Below are 26727 nucleotides of genomic sequence, written 5' to 3' on the forward strand. Positions count from 1 at the left end.
ATGGCTGCTCAGTCGACCAAACTATATACTAACGGATCAGTGATAAAATATTCTGTCGTAAATTTAGCCACGAAAAAAATGAATTTTGAAAATAACAACGGTATAGCAATGGAATATTCCGTCGGTAACATCAACAACCGATAGGTTCGTCGCAAAGCGGTCACAAATTTAGCGACAAAATTTAATTTTTGGTCGCTAAGAGGCTAGCAACGAGCAATATAGTGACAGACACAAATTCGTTGCTATTCCGTTGCTATTTCTGTTTAGTGACGGATTTATATAGAATAGCGACCAAATGTGACTGTCGCTAAATGTTGTTTTTTTGTAGTGTTGGTGACATCAAAATATTATTGGAAATCAGATCTCTTCTTGACATTTCTCTATTCAATAAATGCAAGTTTGATAAAGGCATGTAGTAATTTTGGACTTAGAAATTTCCTGTATAATGAATGATGGGGATGGACCCCACAATTTATACAACCAATCGTTGTGATTCGATCCTTTTTTGCTTCACTTATAATGAAAGTTTTGATGTACCGAATTGTAGATCAGTCCTTGATAAATAAAATCAGTTGGGAGAAGAATGTTTCTCGAGAAAATATGGGGAAAAAAAAAAAAAGAAGAAACAAATTTGCATGATGCCCCTAAAGACTTGTGGCCCTTGGGGTTCCTAAAGAACACATCAGAATTTTAACAATGCACGTACCTCATCTTTGTGACTAAATATTACAAATCAAATGAATTAAGAAGCTAATTGAAACGGAAACAAATTGCTTACAACATCATCCATTACTAGAAATTGAGATTATTCTCAGGTTGAATCAGTGGAAAACTTGTGGCAGAAAACATGAATTTTTCAGTCATTTTCCACCAAATCATCCGAAGGGACATAGATTCTAATTGAAACAGTGAGAAGTTTTTTTATTTTTCTATATGAACACTACTGTTTTTTTTTTCCTCAAAATATTTGTGGAAATGCCGTTGAACATTTTTCAGCAGAAAATATCAATTGAAAAATAATGATTTTTTTAGTAGTGATCTGTGCAGGCCGATAAAAATCATAGATATTTGGTGCATTTTTATATATATACATATCACAGCGAAATAGGAAGTTGTCTGTTGAAGTATAGGATTGCATACATATGATGCATTTTTGTTGCCCATACGAACTTTACATGATTTATGCATGAATTTATATCCGAGAGTCCGCTCCTATGCCGCTAGTTATGTCCTGCTTGGGCCCCTTCTCTCAGTACAGTGGAGGTTCCGTAACACACATCATTAACGAGAGATGAGCAACTCAGCAGCAAGGGCGAAATAACCCCGTCTATTTGCTATTTTTGAAATGGGGGAGAGACTATAGGTGAGGGGAGAACTTTATGTCTGATTCAATTTGTTGCTTTCAAAGCCACTTGAAGAGAAATTTGCTCTCACTTAGTTCAGGGATTATGCGATACAGACGGTGGGATAAGAATATGACAATTAATAATACATAAATTAACATAGCAAAATCAAAATAACTCGTATTTTTCTATCTAATCTCTATATTTCAATTCATGGATTATAATTTTTGACTTGAAATTCTTGTATTACTAATCCTTACATTATAATTTATGCCATATTAATTCCTCCCATACAATTCCTATATAACAATATATCACATTACTAATCCCCACATTATTATCTCATAAACCCTGAACGAGGCGGCCCCTGAGCACATGCAATTGGACAATTTGTCCTCCTAAACAGACTAGGGTATCCGCTTGACAGAATTTAAACTCTTCCCATCATATCAACATAGATTCTACGTAGTAAAATGATTGGAATTCCTTTATTTTTAATTATTTGAGTTTGAGCTCCTAAAAGTAAAAAGAAAATCTTATTGCGAGCGTTAGTCCCAAAATAAGCCCTACAATGTGTGAATGCGGATTTAACAGCTCAATGTTAATATTTCACACCGAATGAAAATGATAATGATCATACTCTTCCCGTCATGTGTATCACGAATCAATCGTTACAACTGTATACGAAAAGACAAACTAAAGGTCAATTTTCACCAATTTTATAGGAAAAGTAAGTAAATATATGGCGACTGATCATGAGGAATTCAAATTTGAAACGTGATCTAGTACATGTATCTTCTTCAAATCATATCACGTTGAATTTGGTCCGCACTTCAAATCATCTCTTTTATTTGAAATGAAAAAGGACAAAAGTCAAGTAAGATATCAACTCCGAAATATTGCTCTTGTACTAACTAATGCTTCTATCAGTAGATAAATATTTTTATTTTTTTTTTAATATCTTCATGTCTTGTTCCGTAACATGTGCATCGGAAGGACGTTGAAGTGATTGATGTAAGTGTCCTTTTCGGATAAGAACTTACTCCTCCATAAAGAAAGCCTACTTGGCAGATTCAATAAGGGGTTTAGGCGAATTCAAACCTGAAATCTTAAAAAAAAAAAAAAAAAAAAAAATTAAACAAAACTTTTTATATCTAAAAAATACACAAAAAAATATTATTAGTCATAATAATTACAATTCAAAAAAGTACGTTAGTAAATTTAGAACAAAGAGCACATTCTTTAATTATCCAAATAGTAATTAAAACGAAAGAGTACGATAATCTAGCCAGCATCGGTGATAGTCTTTCACACATATAATAAGTAAAACTTCCACTCTTTTTTCTTCTTCTCAATATTTCAATATCGTGGAATATTTTTTAATCAAAAATGTTTGCCGACGCAAGGCACACAAGAATTGACAAGTAAAAGAACCAAGGGACCATAGGAGAACATCTGCTGGATTCAACTCTATATAACATGAGTTCAACAGGTTCACAACTCATCAACCCAACTGCAGTTAATACGTATAATTATGGATGTAAAATACTTTGAAATGGTTAATTTATTTATATAATGAGTATTGTTTGATAATATGCATAAATTTTTATTCAAATTTGAACCGTAACTATCTAATATAACCATTTTATAATACGTTCAAATGTCCAATCAAAACATACAGTAGTTCGAATATCCCCCAAAATTCTAAGGGCTTTCCTACACATGCATGTTTCTGCAGCTGAAACATCGAGGACAATGACATATTCTCTCCCTAATTAATTCAGAGAAAAGAGATAAGTCTGACCAGTACAACTGTGTCTTATCCACTTGATAAGTAGCTGTTGTGCTCAGTATTTTCAGCTGTCTTGCATTTATATAACTTTGGCTCTATTTGAGAAGCATCATGGTCTATCAAACTTTAGATCTGGGTGTGCAACGGTCGGTTCGGTTTGATTTTATATATTATCGATTTGATTTATTAATTTTTTATTTTTAAATATGCTAAACCAATAATCAAACCTATAAGATATTTTTTATCGATTTTTGATTTATAGCGATTCGATTTTCGATTTAACCGATAAGAAAATACTAATAAAATAGAAATAGTAGTAACTAACATGAAAAAAAAAATCTTAGTTGCATTTAAAAGAATCTTTAAGTTTGAACTAAATGTTGTTAGGGGAAATTAAGAGTTCTATAATTGAAATAATAATTTTATTAATTTATAAAAATCAAAGAGAAATATATCATAAGTTATCTCTCTCTCTCTCTATATATATATATATGTATGTATGTATGCATACCAATAAAATAGGCGAATAAAAAGGCGATAAACTAGGCGATATTTCAAGATTTTTGTAAAAATCCCACTCAGTACTCCCTCTTTTTCATTATTTTTTCACGTTTTTATCATTCTTATATTCTATATTTTCCCCTATTTTAAATTTTTTTTTATATTAACCGGTTCATCTCTTTCTCTTAACCTATGTTCCTAACAACTTACTTCTTTAACCACACCCCGGAACTTTCATCTGGCAACTAACACTCGTCCTTCGTCTATTCTGCAGCCATAGCGGACTATCAAGGCCAGAATTCCTAGGAATTTACAGGTTAATCCATCGTTGTTATTAAGAAATTAAGAGGTTAGCCATATATTAAGGGTAATGAATTTAAACAAATATTTAATTTACAGGATGTTCTGCGAATATATCTAAAAATTTCTAAAAAATATAAACATCTAAAAAAAAATAAGACATAAAAACATATCTTTGATTGGAAAATATAAAATAAATAAGAACTTATATGAAGTAATTGGGATAGAGGTTTCCCTTTCGGGAATCCCCTAAAGACTTTGGAAAACTGAAAGCTTTTTTATTCAACTTCCTTATATTACAAACTTTGATTTACACCAAGAGGAAAGGTTGGTTGGAAAAGGAGGATTTATACATAGGAAAGTATGTTGAGAGGTTCTAAGGTTTTTTCGATGTACCTTCTTCTACTAAGTTACAAGTCTTATATAGACTGAAGTAAGAAAAAAGGAGTGGACTAGGATCAAACTACGTGGCCTTGACAATATGACCGACAGGTAAGGATAAGATTCTTTAATAATGCAGGTCGGGTATACATTGAGCCCCATCGTCACATGCATTATTGTTTCTCTTTTCCTGATGCGTGCTTCAACAGTTTTTTTTTCTTTTTGAAAAGTAATGATAAAGGAAGCACTCACTTTGACATAGACTTAATTACAAGACTCAAAGTGGGCATACCCACATGGCACTCTTATCATAATTACAATACTTTGTACCTTGTAGTATCAATCTCCTTTATTACTTGTCTTTGTATGCTTATGTGTCTAAGTTGTGCAGGGCTATGGTGTCGAAACTCATTTCAGAGTCATCATCTTCATAGGGATTCTGAGCATCTTGGAGAAGACTATCTTTAAATCTATCATCTTCTTTGTCTGATGATCTTGGAATATTAATGTCTGTATTATTCATGTCTGGAACTACTCTATCTGTGCTTGTACATGGCTTGTCTTTATTATCCATATGCTTATTTTGTTCTTGGCTACTAAAGAATTTTTCTAATGTCTGTTTTACAATAATCTCAATTTGTTTATTCTTTTTTTTTTGCCGTTAATGTCTTTTTTAAGGTACTAGTCTTATGTGATTTTGATGAAGGTCCTGCTTCATCTTCACTTTTTAGCAAAGTGACAGCCCTTAACAAGTTTGATTTGTCTTTACCGGTTACCATTTGAGCCGGATTAGCTGTACCAATATTTGATACAGTGGATTTCTGAGCATTAGAGGGGAATGCACACCTTTCTCATTCATTTTTTTGTGGAGATGGAGAACTCTGTGTTTGAGTACTGGCATTAGTCTTTCTTGTATGAAATTTACTCAGTTGGTCTTGTAAAGTCTGCATTTGCTCCATGAGTCTAGAGTTTTCTGTAATAAGAGTCTCCTTTTGAAGATTTGATCTCTTGAAGGCCTCGGTCATAGAGTGGCAATGGTCACAGAAAATTATTTTACCTGAGTCTTTCTGGATATTATACTGAGGAATCTGGTTAGGATTTTATCTTAATGCTGGAGATAAGAAAAAATTAGGTCCTAGGTGTCCTCTTGCATAATCAGAAGCTTCAGAGAAATCATTGAAACCTTTGTAAAGAGGATTTTTTATACCACTTATAGAGTCTAGTACTTTTATCCATGTCTGAAAAATTCTGTTTGTCTTACCATGTATAATTACATAATATGTGAATCTAGGCTTACTTTTATCTGATATATATTGACATAAAGCATTCATGGCGGCTAAAAATTGTTTATGGTCTGGTTTATGTTGTGCTATCCACAAATTGTCTATTAGGCATTTTTGGGGTCTATCTAAAATATGTTCTGGTCTTAGGTTAAAAGAATAATTACTTGGTGGGAAAGCAATTAAATTAAAAGGCCCAAAGTCCATTCTCTCCAGTGATTGCATGGAGTTTTGGAGTTCGATAGAATTTTGGGGTCTAAATCTAACGTTTCCTAGCATTGTTTGAAAATAAATGTCTTGAGACGAGGAAGACATTGTTCCCTTGCCTTTGTCTGCTGCATGTTGATTAGTTGGTCGCATGCTGAAACAAATATTAGCCGGTTAAACAAATTTTATTTTTAATTGTAACCTACTTAATTTATCTGCTAATTCATTTTCTTTTCCTTTAATATATTCAAAAATAATGTTTTTATATACCGATATAGTGTCCATAAAGTTTAACCATTTTCTTCTACTACTAGCTTTATCATTTATCTTTTGACTAAATTTAACTATTACCTCATAATTTGTTCTTACTAAAACTTCTTCTTTATTTAAGATATATAATTCAAAACTATTTAAACCATATATTATGACTAATACTTCTAAATCTATGTTAGGTATATTTTCTTTTTTTTTTTATATTGTCCACTCTGGTATGCACAAATTTTTTCTTCATTTTTATCACTATATTTATTAGGTCTTGCTTTTAATATGGCTCCCCAATCTAATTTGCTTCCGTCTATTTGAACAATTAAGTAATCAGTTTCAAGTGAAATTTTTAAGTCTGGAATATGTTTTACTCTTTCTTTTATTTATTGAACTAATTTAATGTCTTCATTATTAAAATATTTTTGACCTTTGCTTCTAGTTTTAGCATATAAAGGTTCGGCTATTTTTCCTAAGTCTTGAATAAAATTCCTTGCATAATTTACTAATCCTAAAAATAAAATTAGATTTTTAGTATTTTCTAATTTATCTGGCATTTCTAATACCTTTTTGGCTATATGAGGTTGAAGTTTAATCCTCCCATTTTCTAGAGTTATTCCTAAAAAATTAATATGTGTTTTACATAGTTCCATTTTTTTTTACTAATTATTATTTCATGTTTGATAAATAGTCTAAAAACCGTTTGTAAATGTCCTAAATGTTGTTGCATATCTCTACTAAATACTAAAATGTCATCTACATATACTAACACAAAGTTTTTATAATCTCTAAAAATATCATCCATTTTTCTCTGAAAAATGGATGGGGCTATTTTTAGTTCGAACAGCATAACAAGCCACTCATAATGTCCTTCTAGACAGGTGAATGTTGTCCATTCTATACTATCTGGGTGCATTTTTACCTGTCAATACCCAAATTTACAATCGAACTTACTATATATCTTTTTACCTTGTATTCTATTAATTAACTCACTTTTATCTGGTAGCTTATATGCGTCTGTTTTGGTGTTATCATTTAGTCTTTTATAGTTTATTACCATACGAGTTTTTTCCCTGATTTGCTCTCTATGGTTTCTTACCATAAATGCTGCTGATCTGTGTCTAGATGTTGATCTTCTAATTACTTCTAACTTTAACAATTCTTTAATTTGTTTCTCAAATTCTTCTATATCTTCATTATTTGCTTCTATTGATGCTGTCTTTATGGTGTATTCTGGGTTAATTATATCTAAATTACACATTATTTCGTTAGCATCCCAATGTGCTAAAGATTTTTCTCCTATTATTTCTATTTTGTCTAAAATTGCTATTACATTGTCTAAGTCTTTCGGATTATTTATTATTCCTATTGTGTTTATTCCTTTTTTAAAGTTGTAAAATTGAGTTTCAATGTTTATTAAAGAATAGTCTTTTTCTATGTCTTTTAAGCATTTTTTCCCTTCTGCATTAAGTAGAGTATAATTTTTAAAATCTTCTAAGTTATCTTCTAAATTTTTGTTTTCTTTTAACAGATTGCTATTTTGGCATTGGTTATTTTGGCAATCTTTGCAACATGATTTAGAAATTAAATTCTTTTTATGTGTTTTTAATGTTTTATATACTGTTGGTAATGTTACTATTTGTATCGGTGTATAAGTTAGATTTTTAAAAAGCATTATTCCATCTCTTGTTAAGAGACATTCTCCTTTATTTTGGATACAAAAGCGTAGTCCTATAACAAGTCTGAGCCTATGGTTAAATCCCTTGCTAATATTCTATTAACATTGTAAGTTGAATTGTAGAATTTATTACATGTATTTAAGAAACTTATTTGTGCATTTTCTATGCAATAATTGTAGATATTTTGTGATCCATCCATTTGGGTAGCTGTTATAGGTCTTTCCAGTATTTTTAGTAAATGTTCTGGTACTATTTCTTTATTAATTAGACAACTAGTACATCCGGGATCTACTAGTGCTAAAGTTTCTATCTCTACGTCTTCAATTTTAATTTTTACTAATAATTTTATATTAGAGAATTTTTTATCTTCATTGCATATTAGGCTAGTGTTATTATCTTCCAAGTTCATAAGTTCTGCCTCTAGTTTTTCTAAATGTATAGCTCTTGTGTATCTGATTCTTCTATAGTGATTTTGATTTTTCCTTTTTCTAGGATGGTTAATCTTTGTTCTAGATTATTTACTTGGGTTTCTAGAGTTGATACTCTTAAATTTAAGATTTGATTATTTTTATATTTCTGTTCGCTATTTATTTCTGATTCTACTTTTATCTTTAAAGTGTTTTATATACAGTTTATACAACTTCTAAATAACAATTTTTTACATTTAGCTCTGTTGTCTTTACTTGGATACCAATTGTATATACGACATCTATTACTGTTTAAACCTTTGTTTCTTTAAAATTCATGAACACATTCTTGAGTGACATTCATTAAATTATTGATTACTAGATTGTTTAAGTCTAGATCTTCTATCTCCTGTCCTAATTCATTTACTAAATTATCTTCTTCTGATTCTAAAGAATCAGATTTAAAATTATCTTTATCATTTATATCAATACTTATTATTGAGTATATACTTTCTGTATCTGACATGTATTCGTCTACATTTAGTAAAGTTTTTTGAAAATCCTCTATTAATTGAGAATTTTTAGTTCTATTATTATTTCTTTTAGGACATACATTAGCTAAATGGTCTATGCTTCCACAAGTATAGCATTCTAATTTATTTTTATAGTTTCTATCATTTCTATATTTCCTAACATGTCTATCACTATTTAACCATGGTTTTTTGGCTTTTGATTTTTTTAAGAAGTATTGTTTACGACTATATGATTTCTGATTATGTTTCTTCTTATATTTTCTATATTATTTTTTATCATAATTTTGGGTTGTGTATATAACAGATTTACAGAAATTCATTTCATTTCTTTTTAATTATTTTTGTATTTGTATGTTTGTACATTTTTCTGTTAGTATATCCATTATATGTTGTGTTCTACGTCCTATTGTTCATTTTAGGTTTGGGTTGGCTACTACACCATCTCTTTTATACTATTTATCTTCTATTTCTCTTCCTAAAGCTCCAGGTAATTTATTAACTAATTTTTTGCCTAATTCTTCATTAAAAGTGTTTCCGCTGACAGTGCAATAATAAAAATAGTCTTGTAGAAATTTCTTTATATATACCCAATGTAAAATGCTTAGTTGTTCTAATTTTATTAATTCTTCTTTTTGTAATGCTAATAATCCACTATTTAGATCTTTTCCGATTAATAACATATGCATTTTATTTGTGAAATTATAGGGGTTTGGTCCCATACTTAATAGAACCTGGAAATCATATGGGCAGTTTGTCTTAAAACTTTCCCATGTGGCTTTTGCAGATTCTCCTAAAAAGGTTTTCAAATATTTGTGTATTATTTTCATATCCGTTTCTGTATAATTTCTTAAGTAATCTACTGCTACTATTCCTTTCCATAGATCTATTACTGTATCCCACATTTGTGGGTCGTGTGCTGCTATATTTAGAATTTTACCTTTACTACCTCCTTCTTGTAGTTTAATTGATTCTTCTATTGGCATTCTCTTACCTGCTGGTCTTATATTATCTCCTCTAAGTTCTGTATCTGGATTTATCCTAATTGCCGGTCTTCTAGGTACATTACCTATACTATAATCTATTGGTTGAGGATTATGGTTTGTTTGTTGAAATGGGCTAGCACTTGACGAGCTAGTTAGTTCTAATTCTGCTAGTTCTTTATAACTTATTGTAGAACTTAATACAGACATTGTGTCTTCATCTTTTCTTTCAAAAAATAGTTCTTTATTATTTCTATATCCTAAATTATCACTTCTTTCCAAACAATTTTTAAAATGTTCTATACATTCTTCTATTTTTATTTCATCTTTTTGACATCCGTTACATTTAAAAGTTATATGTTTATATTCTTCTGCTAAATTTTGAGCTTTTTCTATTACCATATCTACTTCATAACCTTCTTGTAGAATTTCTATGTTGATAAATTCGATTTCTGTTTCTATATTGCTTTTTGTTTCGACATCGTATAAATTTCTTTTAGTTGTATAACTATAATCTGTAAATCTAACTAAAGTTTCTCCTTTACTTGTAGTGTATAATAAATGAGAGTCTGGTGTGAGGATTTTTGATTTATTAAATTTATTTAGATTCCATTCGAAACCTGCATATACTTCTGGATCTATTTTTATTGATTTTATTAAACTTATGCCTTTATTTCCCATTATTTCAACTACATCATTTACTTTAAGTTTAAATTTAGTATTACTACTTAAAGTTAATTTTCCAATAAATCCTATGCACATTAATAAATTATTACCACTATTCATTTCTTCATACCCTTTAGTTTGGATTTCTATTTTAATATTTTTTCCAATCGAACCAATAATCCAATAATTTTTTTTATAAACCATTAAGAAATTGTTAATCCAATAACCCAATAACAATAAATCAATAATATTTTTATCGGTTCGGTTTATCGATCGGTTCAGTTTTTGCACCCCCTAACCTTGGTAAACCTAATTTCTAAATCTACTTTGTATTTCTGAAATTAAAGTTAAAATGATTTTTATATAATAAAAAGTTTTTAGAAAAAAGTTTATGTGATAAATTTAAAATTATTTGATCATCCATAAAATTTACTTCACATATATCCATTGCAGAAAAAAATCACATATCTCTAGTAGAATTTTTGAGTCTCAGTCTTAATACAATTGATCATCCATCTAAATCGGTGATTGTCTTGAAAGATCATCTCCTTAACTAATTAATACTTCACACAAGCTTCCTTACTTTTCCGTCGATGTGAGCTCTTGGAAAGATCACTCTATTATTTCTAAAGTAATTTTTAGCCATCGAGCGACGATCCTTCCACTTGACATCATCGAATCACTAAGGTCAAACAGGTGAAATTCTTTTTTCTTTTTCTTTTTTACTATTAAAAAATAAATATTAAAGATGAAGTTCGTAGCTAATTTCAGTTTTTTTTTAATTGTGCTTGCTCCTAGGAAGCCATGTGCTAACTGTTTTGACTTCAAACTTTAGCATCATAGTTAGCAGCCAAATTGGTCGAATCTTACTCATAGGACACATCTGTTTGCCAAAAAAATAAAAAAAGTGATACTACTACTTAGCCTAGCTAGCCTTGACATATTAACTTTGATTGGCAACAATTTGAGGTGTAGAACAAATTATTACACATCACAAAAATATCCTAGGAACTGATTTCTAGATATTTTTGTAATTTGTCAACTAGTATAAGATTGTCATGGTCCAGGCTAAAAGGTGAGTGAAATAAATAGGATCAATAAAACAAAGGCAAGAAAAGGAAAAAGTGAGTAGATGAATGTATACTTTATTGCATGCGCATTTTCTAGGTGAAAGGGGCAACATAAAATATCTTTTAGTTGATGACCCATCGATCGTCTCGAGGCATCATTAATTGTAGAAATAAATATCTATCAAAATTACTTGTGAGGTGTTCGGATATGAAAATTGATATTTAAAAAAAAAATATCTGGAGTTAAGTTAAAGGATATTTAGAGGTGGTTGTTTTGAAATGAATTACAGTAAAAAATTGTGAATAAAATTTTGAAAGACTTTCGAAACCTATTTATGAAATTTTATATTAAAATAATTTACAAATATCATTTCAAATGTGTGAAAATCATAATCAAATTTATGTACAGTGAAAAATGAAAAATAAAAGTAAAGTAAATAGATATTTTCACTCGTTAGATGGTGACAAGTCAACAATGTCACGAGATATTCCACATAGGAATTAATACTATTACCAGACAAAATTATATATGTTATAAGATAATAAAGAATAAGAAGAAGAGTAGAGAGAATAGAAAGAGTGATTCGTATTTATCTTTTGAGGATTAATTTACAATGAAGGAAGTCGTTTTATTTATAGGGGGAATTTGCCCCTAGTTTCACACTAAAAGACAAATACATCAAATTCTGGTAGACATCAAATAGATCTTGATAGACATTCACTATAATTGATATATATCACAACACTCCCCCTTGAATGTCTAACAATACGCATATAGGATGCCTCATTAAAAATCTTACAAGGAAAACTTAGTGAGACAAAACCTCGTAAGGAAAAAAGAGTACAACGCTTATTAACTCCCCCTAATAAACACATCGTTGAATCTTTGCATTCCGATCTTGTACACCATCTTCTTGAAAGTTGCAGTTGGAAGAGACTTGGTGAATAAATCAGCCACATTGTCACTTGAACGAATCTGTTGTACGTCAATATCACCATTCTTTTGGAGCTCATGTGTATAGAAAAGTTTTGGCGAAATGTGCTTCGTTCTATCTCCTTTTATGAATCCACCTTTCAGTTGTGCTATGCATGCTACATTATCTTCATATAAAATTGTAGGTACTTTGTCACATTTCAAGCCACATTTTTCTCGAATGAGATGTATTATGGACCTCAACCACACACACACTCGGCTTGCTTCATGAATAGCTATAATCTCAGTGTGATTCGATAAAGTGACTACGATAAATTGCTTTATTGATCTTCAAGATATGTCAGTTCCCCCACATATGAATACATAGCCTGTTTGAGACCGAGCTTTATGCGGGTCAGATAAGTACCCAGCATCAGCATAACCAACAAGATCGAAACTGCAATCTTTAGAATAAAATAAGCCCATATTGGTAGTCCCCTTTAGATACCGTATTATGTGCTTGATCCCATTCCAATGTCTCCTAGTAGGAGCAAAACTATACCTTGCTAGTAAATTTACTGAAAAAGCAATATCAAGCCTTGTAGTATTTGAAAGATACATTAGTGCACTAATTGCACTAAGATATGGTATTTCGGGATCAAGGAGTTCCTCATTCTTTTCTTGAGGTAGGAATGGATCCTTATTCACATCAAGTGATCGAACAACCATCAGAGTACTTAATGGATGTGCTCTATCTCATATAGAATCGTTTCAACACCTTTTCTGTGTAGGCAGATTGATGGACAAAGATACCATTTGTCCATTGCTCAATTTGCAAACCAAGGCATAACTTTTTTTTTCCGAGATCTTTCATCTCAAATTCTTTTCTTTAGGTAATCAATTGCCTTTGAAGCTCTATTGGCGTTACAATAAGGTTTATGGCATCGACATAGACAGCAAGTATAACAAACTCCGACGTTGTTTTCTTTATGAAAACACATGGGCAAATTTCATCATTCGTATAACCTTCTTTAGATAAATATTCACTAAGACGGTTATACTACATACGTCCAGATTTTTTCGAGGCTTTGAACTATATGTTTTTGGCATTTTAAGTCCTTCAGGAATTTTTATGTATATCTCATTATCAAGTAATCCATATAGATAGGTTGTTACCACATCCATCAAATGCATTTCAAGTCTCTCATGGATAGTGAAACTAATAAGATAACGCAATGTTATTGCGTCCATAACTGGTGAATATGTCTCATCATAATCGACACCAGGCCGTTATGAAAATCCTTGTGCAACAAGGCGCACTTTATACCTTTGTATTTTATTTTTCTCATTTCTTTTTCGCACAAAGACCCAAAAACTTCACGTTGGCAAGTGAATTCAATTCAGATTGAATTGCTTCTTTCCATTTTAGCCAGTCATTTCTTTGTCGATATTCTGTGATAGATCGAGGTTCAAGATCCTCTCTATCTTGCATAATTTTCGTTGCAACATTGTATGCAAAGACACGATTCACTAGTATTTCAGATCGATTCAAATTAGTTTCAACATCACTTGAATTTATGGATAGTTCCTCATTTTCTTGAGTCTCGGGCTCATTGATTCCTTCAGGAATATCAACATTGCTCAAATCTTGAGCTTCCATATGAGGATCTTTCGTAGTGCCATCTTGACCATTTGTTTTTCTTTTTCTGGGATTTCGATCCTTAGAACCTAATGGTCTTTCACGCTTCAAGCGTGCTTTAGATTCATTAGCTATGACACTAGTGGATGGTCCTTTAGAGACATCAATTTGAATTGAGACATCAATTTGAATTGGGACATTCTCTGCAGGAATATGTGATTTGGTGATCCTTTTCAAATCAGTAAATACGTCCAACATTTGATTTGTAATTTTCTGTAGATGAATAATCTTTTGTACTTCTTACTCACAAATAGAAGCACGTGAATCAAGATGAGATAGTGATGGATTTTTTTACAAATTTTTTCTTTTGATGTCATTATCTTCTCCCCTAATTTTGGAAAAACTATCTCATAAAACCAACAATCTGCAAATCGAGCAGTGAACATATCTCCCGTTAATGGTTCAAGATAGCAAATAATGGAGGGTAATTCAAACCCAACATAACTTCCTAACCTTCTTTGGGGGCCCATCTTTGTGCGGTTTGGTGGTGCTATAGACACATATACACCGCACCCAAAACTTTTCAAATGAGATATATTAGGCTCTTGACCCAAAACCAATTGCAACAGAGAAAATTTATGATAATTTATCGGTCTAAGACGAACAAGTGTTGCAACACGCAAAATTGCATGACCCCAAATAGAAGTGGGCAACTTAGTTTTCATAAGAAATGGTCTTGCTATCAACTGTAAACGTTTAATTAATGACTTAGCAAGGCCGTTTTGAGTGTGAACATGGGGTACAGGATGTTCCACTCTTATCTCAATCGATAAGCAATAGTCATTAAATGCTTGGGATGAAAATTTTGCAGCATTAGCAAGGTGAATAGACTTAATTTGATTATCGAAAAATTATACCCGTAATCATATTATTTGTGCCAACAATTTTGTAAATGCTAAGTTGCGAGATGACAAAAGAAACACATGAGACCATCTAGATGAAACATCTATTAGGATCATAAAGTATCTAAATTACCCACTAGGTGGGTGAATGGGTCCACAAATATCCCTATGTATGCGTTCCAAGAACGCAGGGGACTCAATCTCAACTTTTGTTGGTGATGGCCTCACAATCAGCTTGTCATGATAACAAGCATTGCATGAAAATTCACCATTTGAAAGAACCTTCAAGTTCTTTAATGGATGCCCATTTGAATTTTCTATGATTCATCTCATCATTATTGATCCTGAATGTCCCAGATGATCATGCCAAAGTACGAAAGTATTGGAATCAGTAAACTTCTGATTTACTATAGAATGTGCCTTAATTGCACAAATCTTTGTCCAATACAGGCCAGAAGATAAAGCAGAGAACTTTTCAGTAACACATGTCTGCCCAGAGACATTCTTGGTGATACCAAGATATTCAAGATTCATCTCATCAATTGTCTTGATATGATAATCATTTTCACAGATATCTTTAAAACTCATCAAGTTTCTATGAGACTTAGGAGAAAATATGGCATTATTTATGATGAGTTTAGTTCCCTTGGACAAGATTATAATGGCTTTTTCGAAGCCTTCAATCAAATTATCACTACCAGAAATTGTAGTGATATTAATCTTGCCCATGTTTAGATGAGAGAAATATTTCTCGTCTTTAAATATCGTATGTGTAGTGCCAGAATCAATCAAACATATATCTTCACAATTTGACAGCTTACTTTAAAAATTATTCATATCTTAGCCTTAGCCTTCAAATTTGAGACGGTAGAGTCTCGTGCTGATAACGTGTTATAAAATAATAAAAAATAAGAAGAAGAGTAGAGAGAACAGAGAGAGTGATTCTTATTTCTCTCTTGAGGATTGATTTACAATGAAGGAAGTCCTTCTATTTATAGGGAAATTTGCCCCTAGTTTCACACTAAAAGACAAATACATCAAATCCTTATAGACATCAAAACAAATACATCAAATCCTTATAGACATCAAATAGATCTTGATAGACATTCACTATAATTGATATATATATATATCATAACAATATACTGTAATTTAGCTGTACTAATTATCAGATCATTTGCCAAGACAATAATTATTAGGAATTAATTAATTATAGAAGTGGCATCCTGAGAATATAATCTTTTTTGTACCCTTTTTCTTTCTAGACCTGAGGTATGTTCATCTGATACGGTTCATTGATTTCTCATAACAAATGGACGAGTTTTATGTCTCAATTACTTATTTTGTGCTTGAAAAAACCCTTCAATTCCTCGACAACACTTCGAGGTTCATTAGTTATCTTACACTCATGAGAGTTACTCTCCATTTCATGGCATGACATCTCTCACTCATTTATTTCATTATCATCTACCGTTATTTCTTTCTTCTCGGCTATTCACGCATATATGAAGATTGTTGTATGTATACTCGATCAACCTGTATACAAAGCCCCTCTCTTCTTCACTCAGAGACAACGTCTCTTTTGTTTGAATGGTAACTGATTCACAAAGAATGTTTTTTTGATGTTACACGAATTTTCTATAAAACAAAAATGTCACACAAAACATGTCATAAGGTTTATCTCTCTCAAACTTTTTACGATATCATTTTATCTATATTTCTCTAATAGCAAACCTAAAGACGACAACAACATACCTCATGTAATTTCACAGGTGAGGTATGGAGAGCGTAGAGCGCGCACACACACCTTAATCTACCTTTTAGAGATAGAGAAGTTGTTTCCTATAGACCCTCGGCATATAGAAGTTGTTTCCCATAGACCCTCAGCGTAAATAAAACATTTCAAACAATTTGAAAAAAGAATATCACTAAAAAAAATGGTCAATTGCGGAGGTTAATACTGCAATATATGTCGTGTACAGGTTGAAAACTTCGCTACTTGCTGACAGAAAATTATAGCAAAGGCTTATAACTAGGGGTATACATGGACCGGATTGATTCGAATTTTTTAAATACCAAACCAAATTATTCGCATCGAGTTTTAAATCTATAAACCAAATCATTAAAAATTTGATTTTTCAACTTTGATTTTTTTGATTTTCTCAGGGTTTCGGGTTTTTTCAAATAAACTCTTCTCACAAACATATAATTTACTTGTACTTCAAATATTTCTTTAATCCTATCAAGATACAATTTTAGGTGTTCAAATTAAAACTAAAGAATAAATATCCAACATTATTGTCATTCCTAGTGTTTAATTGAATATATTTGTTAGCATTAGTATTGCAACAACAACAACCAAAAATCCAGTGTATTTCCACATAGTGAGGTCTGGGAGGGTAAGATGTACGCAGTCCATACCTCTATCTCTAAAGAAGTAGAAAGGTTGTTTCCGATAGACCCCCGGCTCGAGACACAGAATAATAAACAAATTCATAGTTAGCATTAGTATTGATTGAACTTTATTTGAGTTACTAATATTTATGGGCTATTAAATTCATTTGACCATTCAAAATTCTACGTTTAAACTTTAAATAATATATGTTGAAATATAAAGACAACAAAAATATTTAAGAAATACTTATAAATTACATCATAGTAATATTTTCAAAGATTGTACAAATTTAATATTCGATTGATTTGGTTCGGTTTGACATTTTTAGTTAAAACCAAACCAAAACAATTATAGTTGGATTTTTTCAATACCAAATCAAGGCAAACGAAATCGTTAGTCAGATTTTTTTTCCGTTTGACTCCACTTGCGGTTTGATTCGATTTATATTTCAATTTTGTTCACCCTTACTTATAGCCTCCACGAATTGCAACTTCAACCTCTCACATTTTTCGTTTTTTTTAGTGTATACATAAAAACAGAACTAACAACGAAATAAAGTAAAATGTAGAGCAATACAACATTAAAAAAAAAAAAAAGTAATGACAGTGAAATCATATAATAATCGAAAAAAAAGAAGAAGTAATAACCGAAACTGGAGAACAAAAACCCATGAGAATAGTACAACAAATTAAACTAAAGACAAAGGAACACAATTTTGGCGGGTTCGTGTGTTCAGTAAATATATGCTCAAGGTGAAAACATGCTCAAAAATTAAACTTTATCTTTAATTCAAATCTAATGAGCTAATTAAGACTGTAATGTGAATTTGAATATATCCAGTCAGATTAATGTCAGAAGTACTTATGTACACTAAAGTTAAAAAATTTACACGCTATCATTATATTAATTTATTTTACTTTCTAGATTATCATCATACTAGACTTGTTATGTATTTTATTACTTTATTATAGGAAATCAATGTATTGTTAAAGGTTAAGCACCTTAATATGAGTGTGTAAGAAATTACATGAAATTAACGTGCACATATTTGATCAAATCAATTTAGGGGAAAAGACACAATCGGCACTTCAAATTAAATTATTTTTGTAAAAATGGCCATAGAATTTAAATTTCTAAAAATTACCTATATACACAAGATAACTTTACCTTATTACATAAAATCCCATCTTGAAAAAAAAATTACAAAAATTCCAAAGTAATTACTTAAATCCCTTAAATTCACTCTCTCTCTCATCCCCCTCATACATATCAAAATACCATATTTTGCTCCTATTTTAGTGCACTGTTTTTTGCTCTATATATGTGCTCCTTTATTTACGTCTACAATCAAGCTAATGTAATATTAATACTCTCTCATCCCCCTCTTATTTGCGTCACTTTTATAATTAGAATTGAAGATGTACACTTTCAATTCACGTAATAAAGAAAATTGAATCATTCTTTTTCCTTATTATCGTGTAGCCAATGTAATGTTACAATAACACTAATTTTTTCTTAAAATTATTATAATCTTGTAGATAATGAATGTATAAGGTGGATATTTTATATGTATAGTGTGATATTATACATTTTGAAAGATTATATTTTAATGTATAAGTTATAATATATCAGGCATTATACATTAGTTATTTTTGAAAGACTAGTGTATAATATAATTCTTTTGCTATATATTTCATTATGTAATACATTAAGAAGTTCTTATTATATTTAAGAGGCATTTTATGTATTATTTGGTATTATACAATTAAAAAGTATTAATATTGTTTAAGGTTACATTATACCTTCTGATAAGTATACAAAAGTATGCATGTTTAATGTTAATACTTAAATGTATAGTATGACATTATACATTACTGCAGATTATTTTTTAAATGTATAAAGTGCCCACATATATGTGCAACTATTGTATAATGTTATCTTAAATACGTATCAGTTTGCTGCTATTTTTTTCTCTCTTAATTTGAGTCTGCTTTTATTTTTTCAGGTTATGAAATACCGTATTGACAAATCCCGAAAATTGTTTCTTCAACTCCATGTAAACCCTCACTCCATTGTCATTCCTTATATAATGGGAGAAGAATTACCTTCAATGGTGTATTTTACTTTAATTTTTTTACGAACTTCTTCAATATTCAATTTCATCGCGATCGTAGCAATCAATTTCAAGAAGATTATACTTTTCGAAACAATAATTGCGCCATTCTTGTAGGATTAATAAATAATTTTCAATTCCCAAATATCGGAATGACGCAACAATATGGGGATGTTCATATTTTTTTCGAGAATTGAAGAAAGAAAACGACAGTTTTTTTTTCAAGAACATAATTCAACAATGAGAACAATTAACAGTGATGTTTACGAATTTTTTTGAATTTAAATTTCAGTTACTTTATTTAATCATACACCACATAATGATAGGTATTTAATGACGTTAATTAAGGTAGAGAAAGATATTATTTGATTTCTCTTTCCATAAATATAGGCAAATCTATTTTGTCATACATTCCAGCAATGTATAAGAGTCTACCTAATGTATAAGTATATTTTACAAATTAGGGAGAGAGAAAGCTTAACGGGATTATATGTAAATACTTTCACTATATAAGGAATTTATGTGGTTTATACTTTAAATTTCACTTTCTAGCCATTTCAATTTGTTGACTTGTTCTATAACGTTTCTACACACCTTCAATACACTTTCTACACATATATTATACATATAAATATTCTATATGAAAATTATACAGTTTCGATACACAATTTATACAATAAGTGTACCTTTTTTTTTACATATTTTATACAACAATTATATAATTTTATACACTTTCTAAATGTTTTTGTATATATTTTATACATATACATATTTGATAGAATTATACAATTTCTATACATATATCTTATATAGATACATATTCTATATAATAATTATATTATTTTTATATAATTATATTTAATTATTATTTTTAAATAATAAAAAACAGAGTATTTTTCAGTTAAAAAATTCATAGCAAAAAAAAAAAATATTTTTAAAAGGTCAGAATGACCCAAGTTGAAAATTGTATCAATATTGTATATGAATTATATTAGTATTGCATATAGACTGTATCTGAACTACATATGCCAAAAGTGACCCAAGTTAGGAAATGACTATAAAGTGAAAATACTCTATCGGATTGGACACTTTTTGGCAAAATCTCAAACTTGGATTGTTTGTTTAAAAAAAGAAAAAAATACATAAAGTAGCATACTTAATTATTAAATTACAAAAAATAGCAACACTTTTATCAAATTTCATTTTGTAGCATATGTATTTGTATGTATTTATATTTTTGTAGCAACAGTTTGCAAAAATACAAAATACATATCGATCATAAGGACAATCAAAATCATATGTATTTGTAATAGTTTGCAAAAATATAAAATACAACTTGCTATATAATGTAATTATGAAACAATTGCTATGAAACTTATAATTAAGGGAATACGTATGTTATTTCTGAATTTTGCCCTATAAAAAATGCTATACACAGTGTCCTTTTCCCATCAATTTAATTATAGATCCATCAAAATTGGGATTAACTAAGATTGATTCGGTAAATTTGGCACCAAATGATGACTTGGTCCGCAAAAAGGGCATAAAATAGCTACACGTTAATGATATCGTCACTCTAAAATTCATATCCACGTTTCAGGCTAAAACTTAGGAGACATTATCAGTTAAAATAAAGTTTACATTTCAAATTCCTTCTCTCTTCTAAAGATTTTGTCTAATTACTCCTTAAATTTCTCAATCTTTCTCTGTGAATTCCCTTTCATTATACTCGTCCACAATCATTCTGTAGGTCGAAATTGATACACACTTTTTGGGTTATTTTAGAGTTTTTGATCGCTACATTTAGTATATTTTCATTTGAATTTCTCAGCATTTAAAAAAAAATAAATCCAAATATACGATGGGAAAAGGTATGAAGTGAAGAAAGGTTGTCAAATCTTTATATTTTATGTGAATAAGGATCCAAAAATGTTCTTAAAGATCACTGAATGTGTTGGAGTCCCACATCGGTGGGTTAAAGGGTCCTTGGTCTCATTATATTGTCTTGGATAATTTTCCTCTCATGAACTAGCTTTTGAGGTTGAGTTAGACCCAAGGTCCATTTGTTTATAATGGTATTAGAGCTAGGCCCACTCAGTTCATTGTTTTCGATGTTGGGCCCCCCCATTTTATGTTATCCATGCTCCAGATGTCCAGCTCTAGGTGTGCGGGGGTGTTGGAGTTCCACATCGGTGTATTAAAGGGTCCTTGGTCTCCTTATATGGTCTTGAGCAATCCTCCAGGTTGAGTTAGTCCCAAGGTCCATTTCTTTATCAGAATGTTAGTTTAATTTTTTTTTTTTTGATATGTGTCTTTATGATTTGTTTTGGCCGGACAACATTGGGTTTAATTGAAAACGTCTCAAGGAGTTTCAATTATCAATTTTGGAGACGATTTGCGGCGTATTGAAATAAAATTTCATGTTGAAAATCATTTATGTATATCCACTGTATCCACACACACATTGAAAAAGGAAAAATTACACACCATAGATAAAATAATTTGTTAATTACATGATATGATTAAGATTTTAAAAAATTACCCTACACAGTTATTTGTTAGTTATAAAACTATTTTTTGTGGGCTCCTATATATAAATATAATATACAATGTATATAGCAAATAATACTCTCTCTCATGTAATTACTTTTTCATAATCTCTCTTTTATGTAATTGACTAATTTTGTGCCATTAACTTATGCACACTGCTTCAATATTCTAAAAAGAAAAGTTCTCCTAAATCAGTCAATTTTTTATCTTCCCCTAAACATTCATTGTGGGTTTGGATTGAAGATTTTTTGGAGTAATTTCTCATCCATAAACATCAGTAGGAATATGCATTGAAGATTTTGCAGTAATCTTTAATTCTTTTGGGTATATAGATTTGTTTTCTTTTGATTTTTTAGGTATTCTCTAAATGAACCGCTAAGTTTCTTCAAATTTCATCTATTTTCATAGAATAGAATGTATTAATTAAAAATCAAATTGTATATTAGTGTCAAACACAGAATAAATATTGATGAATTATTATCATCATTGGGTATTTGATCTAATTTTAGCAAATTTGATAATTGTATATCGGTGATTTAATTGTATTCAGTTGCGTAGATTTTTGTATGTGGGTTATGCAAATTGTGTATTTTTTTTTGTGTATTTTTATATACATATGAATGTATTGGATATATGTTTTTGATGTATATAGGTAGATTTTTGTATAACTATCTCTGTCTCTCTCTCTCTCTCTCTCTCTATCTATCTATATATATAAGTTTGTTTTGTGTTGGTACACATATGCTTATGTATGTGTTGGTTCATATATACATTATGCTTATGAGTATAAATATGTTCTACATTTGTGTGTGTGTGTGCATATATATATATATATATATATATATATATATATATATATATATATATGCATATTTGTATATATGTATATACATATGCATATAGTATAAATATTTCTATATACATACGCTGATTTTTATACATTGTGTATCACATATTAGCATGAGTATCAACATATTAAGATCCTAATATACAAATGTTCAATCATTTAATTGTATATGTATAATATTATACGTTTATAAAATATAACATTGATATACATATGTATATATTATTCAATACATAGTTGATATGCATATTTATATGTTATACAAATTTGTTTGTCTCATATGTATATGTTTATTCGTTTAATTGTATATGTATAATATTATACGTTTATACAATATATTATTGACATGCATATGTATATACCATACATAATTATAAAATTTTAATGTGTTTGTATAAAGTACACATGTGTGTGTGCGTGTATATATATATAAAATACACGCACATATATATAGTAAAAATTCAACTACATAAAGTATAATTGGTTTTTATATGTTTGTACTAAATAAAGGGACAATTATGGAAGGACAATCACCAACAATTTTTGTTTTATAGAAGGAAAATATTGGGGAAAGTTGGAGATAATAATGAGCATTAATTACTTTCTCTTTCCTTTTAAATTAATATTAATTATATTGTATAAATGATTCCTAAATACATTTGGCCACTAAATAATGTCTATAGAATGTAATTAGTAAAACTTAGATCATAAAGTTAGTTAGGAGAAGTCTAAGGTGTCTAAATGTAAAATTTTGTTTTGAAAAAATTTCATTTTTTTTTACCAAAACTCTCTCCATTCTCTCTTTTCTTTTTTTTTTTTCTCACATAAAATGGGTTAGGTCCAAAATTTATCCAACCCAAAATATAAAAAAAATAATCAAACAAAGCTAAGGGGAAAACACTAGGACAATGAAAAGACTGAATAAGAAAATATCTGCCGAACTCTTGCCATTCTTCTCGAAGCCTCCTTCGACATCTTCAATTAGTTCCTCCATTCAAGCTTCTATTTTTTGATCTAGGTGTATTATTAGCTCTTTCTCAACAATGATGATGGTGTATTGAAGTCTCTAAGTTGAGCTACCTTGTCTCTCTCACTATTTCTTTATCTCCTCCTATTACCCGCTTCTTCTTTTGAGCTCAAAATTAAGATTCACACCTTGGCTCCATTGTTTAGCTAAGTCTTCTTCTATCAAAATAAGTATCTAATTTCTGAATCTATTTGTCAACCATATTCGTACCCCCCCCACTACCTCCAAATTAATGGGTTGAACTTCAATTGAAGTTGATATCTCTATCTGATTTAAAGGAAAAACGATATAGAAAATGTTGATTTTAAACTGTTGGACTAAAATTTTTCCGTACAGCTATTATGAGCACAAATGCTGATGTGGAGGACAACTTGGCAGCCACGGTGGACAATAATATTTCTCAACTGTAACACCCCATATTTTTGAGCTAGAGTTTAGACCGTCGTTCCTATTTATATAGACCCGAACTGAATTATTCTTTATTAACATACGTGTGGTAAACACTCCTATCGTAATTCTCCGTAAAATTCTCGAGCCGATTTCATTTTTAGAGTTATGTTTGAGGGGCTAACAACTAGAACATTTTTCTAAGTGTAATGAGGACTTAGAGTCATTTTAGCTGGCAATCTTTGGGATATGACTTTTCAACTTTCCCGACATCTATTTTTAGATTTTCAAGTTGCGTTATGATCGGGAAAGCTCATAGTACATCTCGGATAAGTTTTGAAATTTTTTGGAACGCATAAGGCTGCGTTTGGATTTCAAAACAGTAGCAAAACGCATAGCCTATTGCCCAGTTTTCAATATTTTAGGGTCAATTTCAAATGATCATAACTCTCTAAATATAATTAATTGGGAGAGCTTCTACCTATCAAATAAAATCTCTTTGAGTTTTCTTTCCAATGCTACTAGTTTTATCCAAATCCAACATCTGAGTAAGGAGTTATACCCGTTTTACTTCAGCCTGTCAGCTTGTCAACTGAGGGACAATTTTGAATTTATTTATTTTCTTAGGGGCATTTTAGTCATTTCACCTCACCCAAGTTTCGTCTATAACACCAGATTTAGCCCCCAATTCATCAAAATATAATCCTTTTCTCAAATTTTCTCTCAAGAACACCCCTTAGGGTTTCAAAATAAAAACCCCAATAACTCAAGATTCAACCATGTGTTTTCAAAATAAATTGAAGATTTGGAATCTCCGCAACGTAGGCTTCAAGAAGCACCTATCATATTCGTATATAGAGGTACGTGGGGTTATCTCAAAAATTCATGGGCTTAAAAATTTATGTTTTAAAAATGGGGGTTTTGAAATTATGAATATAAACATGTTTCAAGCATCTTTATGATATTGATTTGGTCTTTAGGCCTATTTTTGAAGTGATTTGATATATTATATATGCATATGCTTGTGATTCAAAAGATGTTAACTTGAGAGCATGAATTATATGAAACCCATCTCTTAATATGAAATTGTTTGAAATTTTCATATGATGTGAATTGTTTGAAATCATCTTGACAAGCATGTCATGCACTAGCTTGAAAGTGGATATGATTTTTGACTTGCAAGGAGAGGGTTATTATGTTGAAATATGATTAATATAATGGTTGCATGAAATAATGATGTGATATTGATGGCTTGCAAGTTGGGTATGACGATACCCTATAGAATATGATATGTGATTGAATCAGATAAAATTTGAATGCATTAATTTTTCATGAGATAGGTGGATGCCCGAAGAAGGCGTTTGAGTGTAAGGGCTCATCGCTAGAAACCTTGTTTGTCGACATAGGAATTTGGTACGCTGCTTTGTGATCTTGCGTACCTGACTTTATGTCATTCCCAAATTGGGACTATCGTTAGGAGCCCTGCTTTGTGATCTTGTGCACTACCATTGGGTCGAGACACCCTGCTATGTGATCTTGTGTGTCTTTCCCTCACTTATATTCTAATCTCGGTGGAAATCGAGGTTTGACAGTTGGTATAAATATGATATGTAGGGTATTCCACCTTGCTCAGCTGCATTGCATTGTTGTTGAAAACAATTACATTACGCCCATGTGTTTTCAAATGATTTGATATGAAACTGCTTTATAATGGCTCTCAACTATATTTTGTAAAAATATTATGTTTTGTTTTGATATCTCTGTGTACCAGTACTTTTGTATTGACCCCCTTCCCTTCCAGGTTTGGAGGTACAGTCTAGGGGTTTAAAAAATTAGTAAATTTCCTCAGACAGATTCGCAGAGTCACTTGGTGAGCCTTCTATATTTCGGAAGGCCTGATATCTGGCAGTTTCATTTATCATTTATTAGTTTTGGGTCTACTGAGGGTTTTGTCCCAGTTTTTAGATAGATATTTATTTCAATCATGTAGTAGAGATTTCACAGACGTTATAGAGATGTTGATTGAGATTGTGGGACATTATTCTCCATTATTGTTTTCATATGATTCTTGACCATGTTTCCGTTATATAGTGTATCTTCCATATTTTTTTTTTATATAAGTCATGTGCATGATTACCAGATAAATAAGGGGTGTTTCGGGCCTTGATGGTTTGGAATACTCATCACAGCCAGGGCCCCAGTTTAGGTCGTGACAAACTTGGTATCAGAGCCAGGTTCATGGTCCCAAGGTGTCTACCAAATCGCGCCGGGTAGAGTCTTGTTTATGGGTATGCAACGTGCCATACTTATAAGCAGGAGGCTACTAGGTGTTTAGGAATGTCTCTCTTTCTTCATGTTCTAGTCCGTGCAATAGAGTTGGAATGTTCCCCTTTCATGCTCTAATTCGTGTTATGGTGTCGTCTATATGAAAGTAAAGTCATCCCAAATTCTTTTCTTACTTTGATATTCTTAGACATGTCCCATTATTAGGATTCAAGTGCAAAAAGTTTAGAATATACATGATATAGTCCTTTTCGATTGAGTCCTATAAGAT

Source organism: Capsicum annuum, unplaced genomic scaffold (assembly GCF_002878395.1).
Source record: "Capsicum annuum cultivar UCD-10X-F1 unplaced genomic scaffold, UCD10Xv1.1 ctg4263, whole genome shotgun sequence".
NCBI lineage: Eukaryota > Viridiplantae > Streptophyta > Magnoliopsida > Solanales > Solanaceae > Capsicum > Capsicum annuum.